Source organism: Mus pahari, chromosome 3, assembly GCF_900095145.1.
Source record: "Mus pahari chromosome 3, PAHARI_EIJ_v1.1, whole genome shotgun sequence".
NCBI lineage: Eukaryota > Metazoa > Chordata > Mammalia > Rodentia > Muridae > Mus > Mus pahari.
The window spans coordinates 69,709,485-69,725,701 of record NC_034592.1 but is presented as its reverse complement, the minus strand read 5'-3'; the positions used below and the strand labels follow the sequence as shown (position 1 = coordinate 69,725,701).

Below are 16,217 nucleotides of genomic sequence, written 5' to 3'. Positions count from 1 at the left end.
CTGCAACCCTGTAGGTGCAACAACAATAAGAACTAACCACAGTCTTAAATCCCACATCTAGAGTGCTGTTATTCCCAAAGCAAAAATATTTAGACTACAGATGTCCACAGGGGCCATGGGTCCTTGACCTGTCCCCTGAAGGCCCCTGGCTCCACCTCTACTCTCTGCCTATAAAGTTCTTTTCCTATGAGGGGTGGTAAAGGCGTTCTTTCCTAAATCAGCAAATTCTATTCTTAGCTCAAACTAGGTATTTGCTTCTTCAAGGGTCCTACTTGGCTTAATCAATCCTGTATTCCACGGACTCCAAGATTTGCAATATCGCTGTGCTTTCCTCTGCACCAGATTTTAAAGCTGGACAAGGTAGTCTTTCCTAAGGCTGCTCAGGATCCTAGTTTTTTCTAGTTTTTGGAGAAATCTAAATGTCTTTTGTATAGTCAACGCCCTCATTCGCATACATCCCCATCATTATTGTAAAACGTTGAATGTGAGCCTTATCTAAAAATAAAACTCCACTCCACAGGTCCTCCCACACCTACCACCAAACCTCTTTCTTCTCCTTTTCAAAAGCCAAACTCTTCAGAAGGCTTCTTCATTTTAATCATTTTCTTCCCTCACACCTAGCCCAGCTGCAACTTAATGAACAACCAAATATTTCTCTTTGCTGGAACCAGATGTTTGCAGGTGGTACCAGGAACAGACCAGAGTCTTAGGCACGTTATCTAATTCTAAGTTCAGTGTAGTCTTCAGGTCTCTACCTGCCTTCACAACCTGTCTTGTAGCACCTACTCCTTTGCCCTCTGTCCCCACCCACTTCTGATAGGAGCCATTTGCTTTTCTGTTTCTCAACAATCATCCATCAACTGCAGATGACTAGTGAAATACCACTTCCTCTGGGAAATCATCCCTTGAGCCACCGTATGAGGTCATCTGTTCCCTTCATAGGGCTTATCTTCATTTGCAACTTTAAATTTGTGCTTCAAATTTATACTGTCTCTGCAGGACAACTTATCAAGAACTTTTATCTTATCTCCTTTCAATTCTTGTTGCATTACTCATACCTTGTTCTCTGTCAGGTGTCTACTGGTGTCTCAATAAATCATGTCATAGTATGTGGTTCCTGCTTTGGCACACTATTGTGTCGCTGTCCTCCGTGGGTAGGCCATCACTCAAATTGCTTGACTTTAAAGTCAACCATTTGCTGCTGAATCTCTTTTGCTTAAAGTTACTAAACTTTCCTAATACTTCAGGAAGGAAACTGTCAGAAAAATACGTATTTCCATACAGATGCTAGATCCCAGCATATCTTTGTTGTCCCAGAGAGACATCCTTACTCTCCATGAAGGTTATGCCCAAGTCACAACAAATAAGCCCTAAGAAGCTGACTCAGAGGACTGAGGAAAAAAAAATGCACTTGAGTTGTAAACACTTTCCCAGGGAGATCAAGGCAATTATCCATCATTATTGGGCAAACAGGGTCAATTTAAGGCATTCACATGTAAAACATCCCTTCACAAAACCACTCAGCCCTGTGACAGCCTTGGGAGAAAGATGGTGATGCCAGGGACAGAAACCCTGAGCAAGATCTTTGAGCAAGAATACTTGCTGGCATTTCTGTGCTCTGAAGTCATTTACTTATAAATCCCATAAACACAATTGCTACTTTTTTTATATAACAAATAAATGTAATACTTCCACAAAACTGCTTTGATTACTATCTAGACTATAGAGAAGAGGAAATTCCCTAAAAACAATAAAAGGAAAAAACCTCTGTCTTATTTTCCTTCACCTTGGTGTCTTCAGTTATCAGGAATATAATTACATCCTTCAACTGTATGGGGATTAAATTACTTCTTTTACTAAAAGGTCATGGGTTGCTTTCTAAACCATGCATATTTATATGTGCCTATCAATATAATAATAATAAAAAAATCTGGATTATCCCAAGTCAAAACAAAAAAACAGTTGCAGCAGGCAGGTTTTTTTCTCCCCGCTACACAGAAGGTGATGGTAATTCAAATATATTCACTTCCCAGATACTTCAGTGTAAGAACTGGGCTCAGTGGGGATTCAATAATGCTCCAAGTAATCTTTAAAATATAAAGCAAATCTCTTTCAGAACATTTATTAAGGCCTTGGGAAGATAAAACTCATGCTAACTATAAAACAAAAGCTAAAAATCACTTTCCTACGTCTACCCATGAGTGTTAAATTGTAACTTTTGTCTCCTGTAGGCTCCCTGTTCTTAGCTTAAACTTTTATATTTAATGTATCTGCATATATACACACTTTGTTCATAATAAAGTGATTATCAATAGATTTTACTTGCACAATAGACTTGAAAAGGAGTCAATGAACATTAAGAATCAAGTACCATATCCTAATCTGAATTAAAGAGGAAGGAAAACGGAGCCCATCAAATTAGAGATGCTACTGCTCATAGACTAAACACATAAATGTCCGATAGCAGAATTAAGACAGCACATGAAGGTAGAATCATCAGGAAATCTTTTTGTACCATGCTCAAAACGCCTTAGGACCACATCTGTCATCTGTTCTAGACGCCGACTGTCTCCACTGTAATCCCTGGGTTTGGTTAAAATTAGCACCCGGGTTTCTTCACACTCTAATGGTTTTGATTTTTTTTTTTTTTTTACACATAACTTGTTATTTAGATGTGTGTCTTTGCTAAAGACAGCGGTAATGCCAGAGTTCCACATATTTATACCAAGCCTTATCTCAGTCCTTACTTTATGCCAAATAATTATTTTTCTCATTCTTTTATCTTAAAATTGAGGCTCTTCTACTATGATGTGAAAGTCAGTATCAGCATAGGCTTAGGATTAATAAGAAAAATGTACCTCTAAAATTTTGAGAGCATGCTGCGGATGAATTACTAGAAATAGGCAATTGAAATTTCTCATACTTTTCTCACTTGATTTTCGTGATTTATTTTTCTTACTGAAAATAGAATTTTCTCTCACATTATATATCCTGATTACTCTTCCTAGTTCCTCCCTGCCTCCTTCCCCATTTGGATCCACCCCTTTCTGCTTCTCAATAGAAAACAAGCAGGTTACCAGGACTTACTTTGTCTAAGTTTTTATGTTCTTCAAAGGTATGAGAAAATATTTTCTTTAGCATGTATATTGCTTTTTCTTATTTACTTTACAAATTAACAAGGTGAAGCATCTTAGCAAGTCGTGTATATGTATAAACACAAATATGCACACAGAAAAGATACACAAAAGTCAGAAAGCCGTATCCTTTTTCAAACAGTTATCTTTTCAATACCAATGAGAGCATGATGACATTTACTTTGAAAACAATAGTTAAAGATTAATAAATTAATTATGAATAATGGTTAGTTTCCCAATATCCCTTGCTGTCTCAAAACTTTTGTCTCATTCATTTCCTTACTGGAAATTCCCTTTCATCTTGCAAAACCAGAATCCTCCATGATTTTCTTTAACAAGTCTATTCCACAGAAAACATGTTAAAAAAACTGATTGTTTTCTGTCATACTGTGTTTTCCTACAAATGATTTTCACAAGTTAATACAACATGCACCTTGATATTATGGAACAAGAAATTATTGGAAATATTCCAGAACTTAAAAAGTCATCTCAGATGACACATTAAGTGATGCTTTTATTCTTATCAGGGTCTTTTGCTCCAAATGGGATGTTAGTGGGGTCTAATGTGAAGCTTTGACAAGATGTTCCACAAACAGTGGTGATGAGTCTTATCTGCTTTACAGCCACCCCCTGGCACTATTTAATAGGAACACAGGCAGCACTAGAATGCCTACAATGATGAAAGCACACAAACACACATGCACACACACACTCATACACACCTGTGTACAGACACATGCATGTCTTAAATAATACAGGTAAAAGCATAAAAACAGCATATCTAAGTTATTCCCTACTTTTTAGCCACAAAGGAACCCAACAGGCATTCTTTTAGACATAAGTGGTACAGGTTTTTCTTCCCTTTGAACCTTGCATCTCTTTGCACTGATATTTCTTGAGCTAAAAACCTCCCATTATTTACAGACCACAGTATCTGTCACCTCCATTGTTCTGGCTTTCCTTTTTATCCAGGAATGGATGAAGCTAACAAAAACAAGCGTTGATAGTGCAGACTCAGAAGGCCCCTTTCAGTCTGTTTGTGACAAAGTGTGAAAGACTTCCCCTTCTTAATAATACAGTCCTCCTCAGGCAGAGAGAGAGAGAGAGAGAGAGAGAGAGAGAGAGAGAGAGAGACTTAGAGAGACTTGGGCATTACTATTTATTACTGCTCTTGAAGGACAGGGCTAATATGTATTTTTAAAGGCACAAACAGACAAAGTGAAAAACAGCTGCTGCATATGTAGCAGAGGAAGGCCATCAATGTCATCACTGGGAGGAGAGGATCTTGGTCCTGTGAAGGTTCTAAGCCCCAGTATAGGGGATTGGCAGGGCCAGGAAGCAGGAGTGGGTGGGTTGGTAAGCAGGAGGATGGGGGAGGGGATAAGGGTAGGGGGTTTTTGGAGGGGAAACCAGGAAAGGGGATAACATTTGAAATGTAAATAAAAAAAATTTCTAATAAAAAAAAGACAAAGAAAAAAGAAAAGCAGCTGCGTCATGCACACACAGCCAAGACATTTGATTAGAAACAAATGACTCAGACACAACTCTCCTCTCCATTTACTCTTGAATGACTTACATCTCACTATCTTCAGAGGCCCACAACCTCAACGTTTACTTTGCGAAAGGCCGAGAGAGTTTGTACGGTTAAATATTCATACATAATTCGACTCGACATAGCAAGTCTTGTCACTGTGACCAGTTACAGAGTGAGCCAGGATGTATATACCGTTCTGCTCCGGAGAGAGACCACCACTTGCTGCACAGGCAACAGTTCCCAGGGACTGTGTTCAGCTAGTGACCCGCTGTGGTTCCTCTAGGTACTCATGATGCACAATGCTTGGAGAGATGCCACACATCACTCAACCTTTGTCCCCCGCTAGCAAACGTCCCTGTAGGTATCCAGAAGGTTAGGCCTTCTGCATGGAATCTGTCTTCTCTGCCCTGTTGTTCACTTCTAGTGTTTGTCTCATAGCCCTCCCTTCAAATACAAGACTTTGTAGTGTTATTTCCAATTGGTTTTTAAATGCCAAATTGCCACACTGTCTACATAATCATTTTGACTCCTGCCCCCAAATGAATGCCTCATAGAATTTCCCAGGCATGGCCACCACCAAAGTATGGGTTAGATAGTGTTTTATCTTTTGCTTATTTTTCATCTATTTCCTTTTGAGATTGCCATTGTTTTGTAGTTTAGAAAGGCTTTTGTCAAGGAAACTGTGTGCAAGGAAGACAGACACGTAGCTGGTGATACAACGCTGCATTGTAGTTAGAGGTGTATCTACGCGGCAGTCTTTTGAAACAGTCAAGACAGATTCAGTCTGTTCGTGGATATGTTTACTTGCTTTTCAGAAACAACAAAAGATATTTAAAAAGAGATAAAGTGAAAAAAGAGACTTAGTAAATATATTCAGAAGTACTTAGTACCTTAAAACCAGTTCTGGAGAATTGCATTCATTTCTTTATTGAAGACGTATTTTCCAGGCTGGTCTTCACTTCCTGGGTTTAAGAGCGCATCTCTATTTGGCCTCAAGGTGCGGGGTCTAAAAATAGCACCTCATTCTTCTTCCTCTCTTAGGATGTTTAAATGTTTACAAACAAGTTGTATTTTCTGTTTTGATTTTTTTTCACTTGGAGTAAACCGAGCTTGGTTGAGCAGACTTTTTCCCTAGATGCTTTGGTTGAAAGGGGGTGGGGTGGGGGTGGGGGTGGGGGTGTTGGGAAGGTGCTGCGTTTGTTTCTTCCGGATAGTTTTTGTTTTGGGTAGAACACACTATGGGAAGATTCCCAGAAAGGGCGGGAGGCTGTGAAGTTAGGAAACATTTCAATGATGTTAAGGCCTATTAAACCCCATCAAGCGTGACAGGGCAGTTTTTTTTTTGTTTTTTTTTTTTTTCTTTAACACATCCTGGTCCACTTAGAGCTGCGAGTCAGAAAAAGTGCTTGGCCCAACGTTTTAGCAGGAAAGAAAGCTATTTTAAAAGTCTTTTGGGAACATGTTTGTGCAACAGGAAAAAACATACAATTGGGTTGATAATAGCAGCTCGTAAAGGTTAGAGCCACTGAAAGGGGTTTGCCATCTTCACAGGGAACGTGTTGTTCCGCTGCCCTGGCGGTTCTCAGTTAAGCACAGCTTAATTCAGCAAGGAGCCCCTTCCTGCCGACTTCTTTTACACTGGAAAGTCTATTTTTAAATCACAACCCAGACATAATCCCAGGAGTTGATCATTAAATTAAGTAGTGTTTGGGATGTGCAAAATTACAGCAGCTCCTAGGGTGTCGTGAGAGCCTGTGCAGCGGATACCGAAAGCTTCACATCCAGGTGTCCGCTGGCTAGTTCCCTGAGCATCTCAAGTTCCTCACAGTGCCCTGTACCTCCAGTCACATTGCCTGGCTTGCTCCTGTATCCTTGCCCTTGTGTTTCTAGGTCTTTATCCCTAGAGAGCTGGACATTTTACCCTCTGTTCATACTGACTTTGAATTCATTACCAGTGTTCCTTAACCTTCCTAATGCTGCGACCCTTTAATACAGTTCCCTCTGTTGTGATCTCCACCCATAGCGCTCATTGGTCATCTGTCAGATCCTTTGGCCTTTAAAAATTGTGTTGTTATTATTATTATTATTATTATTATTATTATTATTATTATTATTATTCTGTAGTTGAAAATTATTTTTGTATTAAAGATAAATGTCCCTTATCAAACATGTGATTTGCAAATTAGTCCCTCTGTGTTGGGTTACCTTTTCGTCTTCATTTCCTTTGTGGTGTGTGAGTGTACGAGTGTGTATGCATGTAAATGTGTGAGTATATGAGTGTGTATGTATGTGAGAGTGTATGAGTGTGTATGTGTACATTGAATCTAGGATCTAGGATCTTGCTTATTCTGGCTCATTACTGAGATGCCCTCAGAACCTTGCTTCCACAGTGGCGCCATTTGTATACAAGCATCTATAATTTTGATGTTGTCAGTCTATTTTTTGTCATTGTGACTTGCCCTTTTGATGTCATGTCTAAAAAAGTATTTCCTAAATCATGACAACAAATGGCCTTAAATACTTTCTTCGGAGAGTAAGGTTTTTACTCTTTGTGTTAGATATTAACATATTCCACAGACACACTTTAAGTATTAGTCATCTGAGAACATATACTAACCCTTAATAATCACTTGATAGATCCATAGGATTTAAAAGTGTTAGCTAAGAATTATTACCAGGGTTCAGAATATACGAGGCAAGGAATAATAATCTTTTACTTTGATTAAAAAAATCCCTTTATATCTAGATTGTACAGTGGAAAGAAATATAGTCACCTCATTTTGTAGAAATTTCATACTAGTCAACCAGAGTGAAAATTGAGCTTTCTTATTCTAAAATCTGTGAAATTTCTACTCCAACAACATTCCTCAAAAATGTTTAGAAAACAAAATAACAAAACTTAAAATTCAATTTTGTATTCATATTGATGAGGAATTTTAGAATTGTTAACTGACATTAAATGTGCCAGATTCAAGGTTTCTGATAATGTTGTAGACTTCTCTACAGTGCGTAGTGCTTATCTGACTGTCTCTCCTCAGCTCTGTACTTTACATGTGGTAAAAGGATGCATAAGAATGTTCTGGAACCATGCCCTGCTTGTTGTGTAGCTCCAGTTAGAAGATGTGCTATTCCGAGAATCACTAGAAGGAAGGATTGTGACTGTAAATCTGACCATATAACTATGCCTCACACACCCTAAGTCAGAGGTTTTGCTTGCTTGACCAGAGTTCAGTCACATCTTACTTCAATTAATTCTTTCCACATCAGATGTGGAGACCGCACCATCAAGCACAAAGCTACAACTTTTTTTAAAGCTCCCTCCCACCTTTTACTAATCGGGCTGATATTGGCCACTTGCCTTTTCAAATAAAAAGAGTGTGGCTAAAATTACCGGAAAATGGCTAATTATGCCCACAATGGAAAGATTATTCCCATGAGTAAATACTCCAGAATGTAAAATGAAATCCCAAACCCAATCACAAATGAATCTCTCTAACAGCTATTCAGCTGACCAGCCTGGAATGCTCATTAGATAAGCAAGTCAGCCACTGGGGTTCTTTGGCTTGTGTTTGAACACAGTGTCATTCAAGGCTATCCCAGCGCACCTTAGAGTTAAATTAGGAGGCTCCATATCCACCTTCTCTTTAAAGTCATATATATATCATCCTAACTTCAGTAGAATCACATATATACATATATATATATATATATATATTATACTACATATATATTACTATAGTAATATAGTAATATATTCCATATACTGTATACAAAAAATTTTGCTAGAACTTCAGTTTATATAGGCTTACTCTTATCCAGCCAATGTTCCATTTTAATTGTCAGATTCAAACTTAAGAGTCTTGAACTATTAGCAAATGGAGACCCAAGGAGAATATTTCTAAGACATTAAAAACAAACAGCAAAATCAATGTCAGGAGATTTAAGATTTTAGGGATATACATCTTTTTAAAATGATTTATTTGTTTATCTTTGTCTGCCTGCCTGCCTGTCTGTCTGTCTGTCTGTCAGTCAGTCAGTCTGTCTGTGTGAGTTGATGATTCCTCACATGCATACAGGTACCCGAGGAGGCTAGAGGGCGTTAGATATCTGGAACTGGAGTACCAGGTACTTGTGAGCTGCCTGATATAGGTGAAGAAAGCAAATCTAGGAGCTCTGCAAGAACAGCAAGTGCTCCTTTTGAAAATAGTATTATGAATGATTTGATCAATACAATACATTTGGATCACATTCAGCTTTTTTCTTCAATCTCCTTTCAGATCCACCCCATCTTCTTGCCCAATCAATTTCTTTCCCTCCGTTTCTCTCCCTATCTTTGTAACCTCTCTCCTTCCTTCCTCCTCTCCCACCTTCTCTGTCTCCCTATTGGTCCACTTGGTGTTTCTCAGACACTCTTGAGTATGGGGCCAACCCTCAGAATGAGGTCAACCACACAGGTTCACACCTAAAAAGACACCCTTTCTTCTTCCAGACACTGTCAGTTGCCATGAGCTACTGAGACAGTGGTAAAACTTCTTGGCCAACTACCCCCATTCCATTCTGGGATTCTGTAAGCTTGAGCGAGTGAAGGTCTTTTCCATGCTGTCATAATCAATTCATATGGCGATCTGTCCTGTTTGCTGATAGTCCTTCACCTTTTCTGGCTCTTACAGTTTTCCTGCCTGCTATTTCTTGCAAACCCCTCTTAATGGTAGGGTTGAGCTATAAATACTCCATTCAAGGTTGAGTTTTCCAGTCTCTCATTCTCTGTGAGAATTGTGAGTCTGTATAATAATTGTCAATAATTGTTCTCCTGCTGAGGACTGAGAGATACACTAATATATGGTTATAAAGATAAGAACTTGGGCAGGGGTTAAATTTATTACTGTGTCCATTTAGCCTAATAATATTATTATTTTCTAGATAGTCATGACATTTTGACCCAGTTTGGTACCAGGCATGAGTTTGCCACTACTGTACCAGTAGGCATGCTTTGCCAGGACAGTTATTCTTGTAGCTCACAGGATTCACAGCTGGTAAGGTTGATAATTTCCTTTCTTTTGCGCTGCTGTGATTTCCAGAGCTAAGAAAGCTAGACAGTTGGCATGAAGTCAGCATCAGGTTGATTTCTCTGTGTTCTGTTACTCAGGCATGTGTGATCTTCATCAGTAAGGTCTTATCATCGTATCTGGAGGGTATTCAAGAGCAATGACAATAGGCTGTTAAAGTCTTTGGTGCAATCCTTTGAGATCCCAGTAACTTTTCTACTGGATTTGTCTTAACACTGCATAGGCTATCTTGGGCCAGGTTCAGCTGTACCATTAAAACCTTAGGCTATCACATCTCTATCAATGACTATATTGTCTGTGAAGCAAATTGGTAAATTGTAATAATTTTAGTGTAAAGATTTAAGTTTTGTCAAAAAGTAATGATGATAAAAGAAAAAAACCCATACTTTGAGACATTTACGTTAACATTTCCCCTCTATAATAGATTTTTTTTTAAGACTGTGAGAAAGGAATTCTAACCTGTGGGAAGGATGGAGGAGAACGTTTATCTTTTGTGTTGACAGAGTAGAAACGGCTTGTCTGATGTACTACAAGAAGGGAATGCATGTGCTCGTCGAGGCATAACTGATCTTTGCAAAGCCTCAGTTTAGGATATTAGAGCATCAAGATATGTGTGGGAAATGAAGCTTCTGTTGGCCAGCTCTGTAGTGACTGGATAAATAAGCAAAGAAATATGGCTTTGTGCCTAAAATAACTCAGGATATTTAAGAAGCAGAGGAATAGAAGTTGGAGGCTATTTTTTTTTCTTAGAGTGAACATACTCTTTCAATATTAGGATTAGGCAACTCAACTAAAAATTAACTTATAACAAAAAACAAATGTAAAGTGTATATATATATATATATACACACACACATACACACACATATATATATGTATATATATATATGAATAAGAATAAGTAATATATGTGAAAAAATAAGCAAGCTTTCAGGTAGCATGCAAACATTTGCATTCTAGTGTTCTGACAAATCATATTGATTAACATTATCTATCTATCTATCTATCTATCTATCTATCTATCTATCTATCTACCTAGATATAGATATAGATATATGTATATATGGGTGGCTAAGGGCAGGGTCCTCTTCAAAATTCATGAACTTTATAGAGACAGAAAAGGTTATTTCATAAGCAAACACATGGCAGGTTTGAAAATTAAAATCAGAAGGGTACATTATATAATGTAGTGACTGGCTAGCCCAGCTGTGTTTCAAGTAACTTCTGTTTTTATTTATTTTTTTATTTAGCACTGAGAGTCAAATCTAGTGTCTTGCACAAGCTTGTCATGCTAGTTCTCTATTACTTACCTAATCTCTTCAACCCCAGATGTCTAGGGTTTTAAAACATATCTGCATTTGAAGACACTTTTTGTTTCTCAAAGTTCTTTCTGAGATGAAATAAATTGAAAATTTGGTGGTTGTCCAGGCAAGTGAGGAGAATATTTAGAAACAGGATTGTATTGTTCTACTTGTACTTAAGGAAAACTGCTTTGAACAAACCAAATTTTCCAGCCTTTTAAACTTTGAGACGGGAAAAGAAATCATTCATAAACAATCCTTGAGACTGTAAGCCAAAAGGGGAAGATGTATGCAAGTCCTCCCAGTGCCACTGTGATTACAGACTCAGCTGAGAGTAAATGGTAGCTTCTTGGAGCCTGACAAGTGTCATCCAAACAAACAACAGGACACGTGGGGACTCTACTCACAGAATTCACTGCTTACATCGAACCCCTTTCACTGACTTGCTCTCTCTCCCCAAATCTGAAAGAAAACTACTTACTGTGTTTCACAATGGCTCATTCAGTTGTCAGTAAATTAAGATCTGAAAGATCACTTGCTTAAGAGTGATAGTTGATTAATATGGAATGCATTTTAATAAAAACATGCATTTAAATGGGTTAGATGTAAACCAACACTTGCAGGATGAGTCAGTCAGAAGAAGTGTGGAAAGCATCAATGTCATAAAAGTGGAAACAAGTAAGTGTACTTCTCCTGGAGTCATCTTAAAAAACTGCATCTACCAATGTGAGACACAATGTAGGTTGACTTTCAGTTATGTTTGCCATGGTGCTATCTAGTTACCTGCCCATGGTCCATCTATGACTAACCTAAAAGATCCAGGGCAAAAGGAGCGATTCTTCCATTGCCCCAGTCATTGCTTGTGACCATTGTCAGGGAAACTCAGATCAGTGCTCGTAAGAGCAGGTGACAGCCATAAATTGAATGACCCCATAGATGAGTCAACCCATGGTTGAGTCTTGTGGAGGGAACAAGTGTCCACTAAGTGATGGATGATTATCACACAAACTTGCTGCTGTAATCTGGACAAAGACGGGGTGATCTGGCTGCTCCGCCAAGTGAGGCACTCATGTGGAAAGCACAGCCTTATCCATAGGAGCATGTTTTCCAGATCAAAAGGGACTGCGTGACGAGGGAAAGCTAGAAAGTGGAGCTATTCGCATTGAGACGATTTCTTTGGTTATTGCGGCCAAGATGACTTGGCAACTGCTCAGATAAATCTCACTAAGATGCCTTTTTAGAGCTCTGAGTCTGAAATCTAGTAGATAACAACAAAAATAAGATCAGTGTCGGGTAGAATGTTGTGTTTGGGGAATCTCCAAACATGATTTTGAAGCACTTTGACTTGAAGGGTTTAGCCTCAGGACTTAATGAAGGAAATTTAATCTCACCGTGTATGGAAATCATCAAAGCACTGTTTTGTTAAACCAGTCTGTTTTCCAAACAGAATAATATTTAGTTATATTCCGATTCATATATATTTTTACATACAGGCCGAGGACTATGAAGTGGTGATCTTTTAAACATAGCTCCCAGTGTTTTAAATTTGCTTAGTGTAGATGCAGTCCAAACTTAGTAGACCACTGCTTGTTCGACCCCTTGGCACCTGCAGTTTTGAAGACTAAATCGATTTCATGATCTTATTTTGTAAAAAAAGTAGAGGTGCTTGTATGAGCATTTTAACATCGGAATTTCATTGTCAATATAGATCAGTGGTTCTCAACCGTCCTAATGCTGCAATCCTTTAGTACAGTTCCTCATGTTTTGGTGACCCCACACCTTTAATATAAAATTATTTCATTGCTACTTCATAATTGTAATTGTGCTACTGTTTTGAATCATAATGTAAATATCAGATATGCAGGATATCTAATCAGGCCACATATCAAATATGGACAGGTTGCGGACCGTTGGAATAGCCTCACAATAAAAAGCTTTCTAAAATAAGAAATAATAATTGCTACTTAAGGTAAAAAATTCTTGAAAGTAATTTTGCTTTTTTTGTTGGTTAATTTATTCATTTATTTATGTATTCAGTAAACATTTATGAGTTTCCAGTCAGGAAAGTGCCCCGATGACCCAGATGTGGTTTCTGTCTTTGAAGAACCATATCAGCAAAAGAAAGGAGAATAGAAGACGTACAGTAAGAATGCACTACAGCAAGAGACTGCTGACAAAAAGATTAAACTTTTATCTCAGAGGACCTTTGGCAGGTCTAGTATTTTAAATTTATATAATAAAGCAATTCAGTTATATTATTCAATATTCCAATTATCCTAGATGAAGGAAAAGTTGTATGATATCTGAGAACAAACAAGTTTGTGGTTCCAAAGAAATTTGCTACATCTGGACTCTATCTATACTGAAGGCAAACTAGAGATAGCAGAGAATGAATAGTCAAAATTGTGAAGCTAATATTTTTATGAAGAGTAGCCAGTCATAGAAAATAGCTCATGCGTTTTGCTTTGTAACCTTTTATTTAGTGTTTCATATCCACTTTTTAATTTGTATGTGTGTTTCTGTGGTGGGGGAGGCACTTGTATGGCGTATGGATGGACAATGGAGGCCTATTAGCAGTAGTTTAGTTTTGCATTTTCCCTGTGGGTCATCAGGTCATTTGACTTGGTGGGAAGCACATTTACCTTCTCAGCCATGTTTCTGGCCTTTTTTTTTTTCTAGAAAAAGATTCTTTAATACTTAATTACTTCACATACTACTATGTAACCACCAAAAATAGAGGCTTGCAAATATAATTTTTAAGTATAATTTATTTACTTGCAATTTTACTTACGATTTAAACGTCAATCAGAACAATGAATTGTCTTTCCATAGTTTGAATGAGAAAATGATGCAAAATTAATCACTATTAGCAATGTCACATGAGTTGAACTAATGAGATAAAAGTAAGATATATTCACCTAAGTATAGAGATACAGTATCTATAAAATTCGGTTCCTATTAATCTAACACATAAATATTGACATCTTGCTTTTATGTCAGGTAATAACTGCAATACAGTAAGACTGGAAGTGGCTCACAGGTCAAACTGTCAGGGCTCCAATGAATCATTAACTCACGAACAATTCCAGGAAACCTGGAGTTCTCCGTACTGTCCCCAGCTCCAGATGAAACATGTTACTTTGTGACGAACAGTACACTGCTGTAATTGACTTTCCTTAACCAACATCCTAATAAGTTATCATTGTCATGATAAGAACTTTGAAAAGCCTACATGCACCTTTGTCTTCCTTTAATGCAATTCATGTATCTCTCTCACCCCAGAAAACTGCTTTCTTCTGTTTTTTACATTTATTTTATTTTTTCATTGATTCTGAATTATATTTGAAGCTTCACTGACAAGATCAGAAACCCACACCCATTACTTTACAGCAGAATGATTGAAAGCACTTATAAAAATCACACAAAGATATTAAGGAATACAGAAAAATCTACTCAAGTCATAAATACCTAAGGAAAATATATTAACAGACCAATAAAAACACATAAATTCATGTTCAAGACAGATGTTTTGATTATGTCCTTTTGAGACAGGGTCTCGCTGTCCTGCCCCGTTTGGCTTCAAACTCCCAGTGTTATCACGTTGACCTTGAGCTCAGAGAAATCTGCCTGCCTCTGCCTCCTGGGATTAAAGGCATGCATCACTAGGCCTTGAAATATTTTCCTTGAAACTATAACTACTTTGAAAATTACTTACTCATAGGAAATATGAAAATTCTAGGCCAACTGTGTTTTTATATAATCTATAATTTATATTGAAAAGTTTCATGCAGTGACTGACATATTCAAACATTATAAACAAAAATGGTACATTTGCACAATGGAATACTACTCAGTTATTAAAAACATTGACATCATGAAATCCACAGGCAAATGGATGGAACTAGAAAAAGATCATCCCGAGTGTGGAACTCAGACCCAGAAAGACGAACAAGATATATATTCATTTAAAAGTGGATATTAGTCATAAAGTTCAGGATAGCCATGTTACAACCCACAAATCCAAAGAAGCTAAGTAGTAGGTAGGGCCCAAGGAAAGATGCTTCATTCTCACTAAGAAGGGAAAAATCAAATAGATTTGATATGCCAAGGCGGGTTGATATCCATGGAAGGTCTCCTCTCCTCTGTGGAGAAAGGGAGCAGGGTATAGAAGGATGGGAGTGAGAGTGAAGGACTTCGAGGAGAGGAGGGAACTGAAGTTCTCATCAGGACATAAAGTTAATTAATTAATTAATCAATTAATGGAAAAATAAAGAAAAGAAAAATAGCATCTATTCAATGAATAAGCAATGTATTGACTGAAGAAAATAATCTCATCAGTAACCAGACTTTTTAGTTCAATGCTAAGTCATAAATTTGTGAGTCATGTTTCTTCTTCCTTGAGTAGTTCTGATTTCTGGACCGACTACCTCAGCTGTATCACACAATCAAGTACTATTTAATTCAAACAGGTGGTTCCATTATTATGAAAATCAACAATACTTGATAATATATATATATATGTATATATATATATATATTTTTTTACAAAAAGAAATAGAGTAACTGCTAGTCGGCATACTGAGGCTACTAATTGAACAGAACTACAAAAGATCTACTGTATATTTAAGTGTTATATATACTAAATTATTTTACAAATATCAATATTTTTAAAAATAAAATTCAAGGATAGATAAAATAAGCATGTGTATCCTTCCTGGTTTCGGGGTGGGGTCTAAAAGTCAGGTTAAAGATTGTTTCTCAGTATCATTTCCATAGTTCATTAAAAATTAGAATAACTCAAGAATGTCTAATTTTAGTAGAGATATTGCTTAGAAAATTTCAGTTTCCTATGGAAATAATTATGTCTTGTTAACATCATATTAAATTATTTTAAATCTATTCATATTTTAGGTCATGACCCTTGTAATTAAAAAATTCTTGAAGACAATATTCAGGAGAAAATGTGATTTGAGTCTGGAGACAATTGTGCATGTAAGTATTTGGAAATTAGATTTTCCAGGGGTAAAATCTAATTAACAACTAAAATATCATTTTTAAATTTTTTAATTCATTTTTAATTTTTTATTATTAGATATTTTCTTTATTTACATTTCAAATGTTATCCCCTTTCCTGGTTTCCCCTCCAAAAATCCCCTACCCCTACCCCTTCTGCCCTCGCCCT

The 16,217-nt window shown here is 37.2% G+C and overlaps 1 protein-coding gene across 2 annotated transcripts in view; it reads left to right on the top strand.

The window, feature by feature from the left end:
• The window catches only part of Calcrl (calcitonin receptor like receptor), a 93,645-nt gene that overhangs the window by 31,084 nt on the left and 46,344 nt on the right, over positions 1–16,217 (top strand). For both annotated transcript variants that reach the window (XM_029536797.1, XM_021193109.2), the window contains one exon: positions 15,947–16,027. The gene's annotated coding sequence lies outside the window, so the exon portion shown is untranslated. The remainder of the gene's footprint in view (positions 1–15,946; positions 16,028–16,217) is intronic.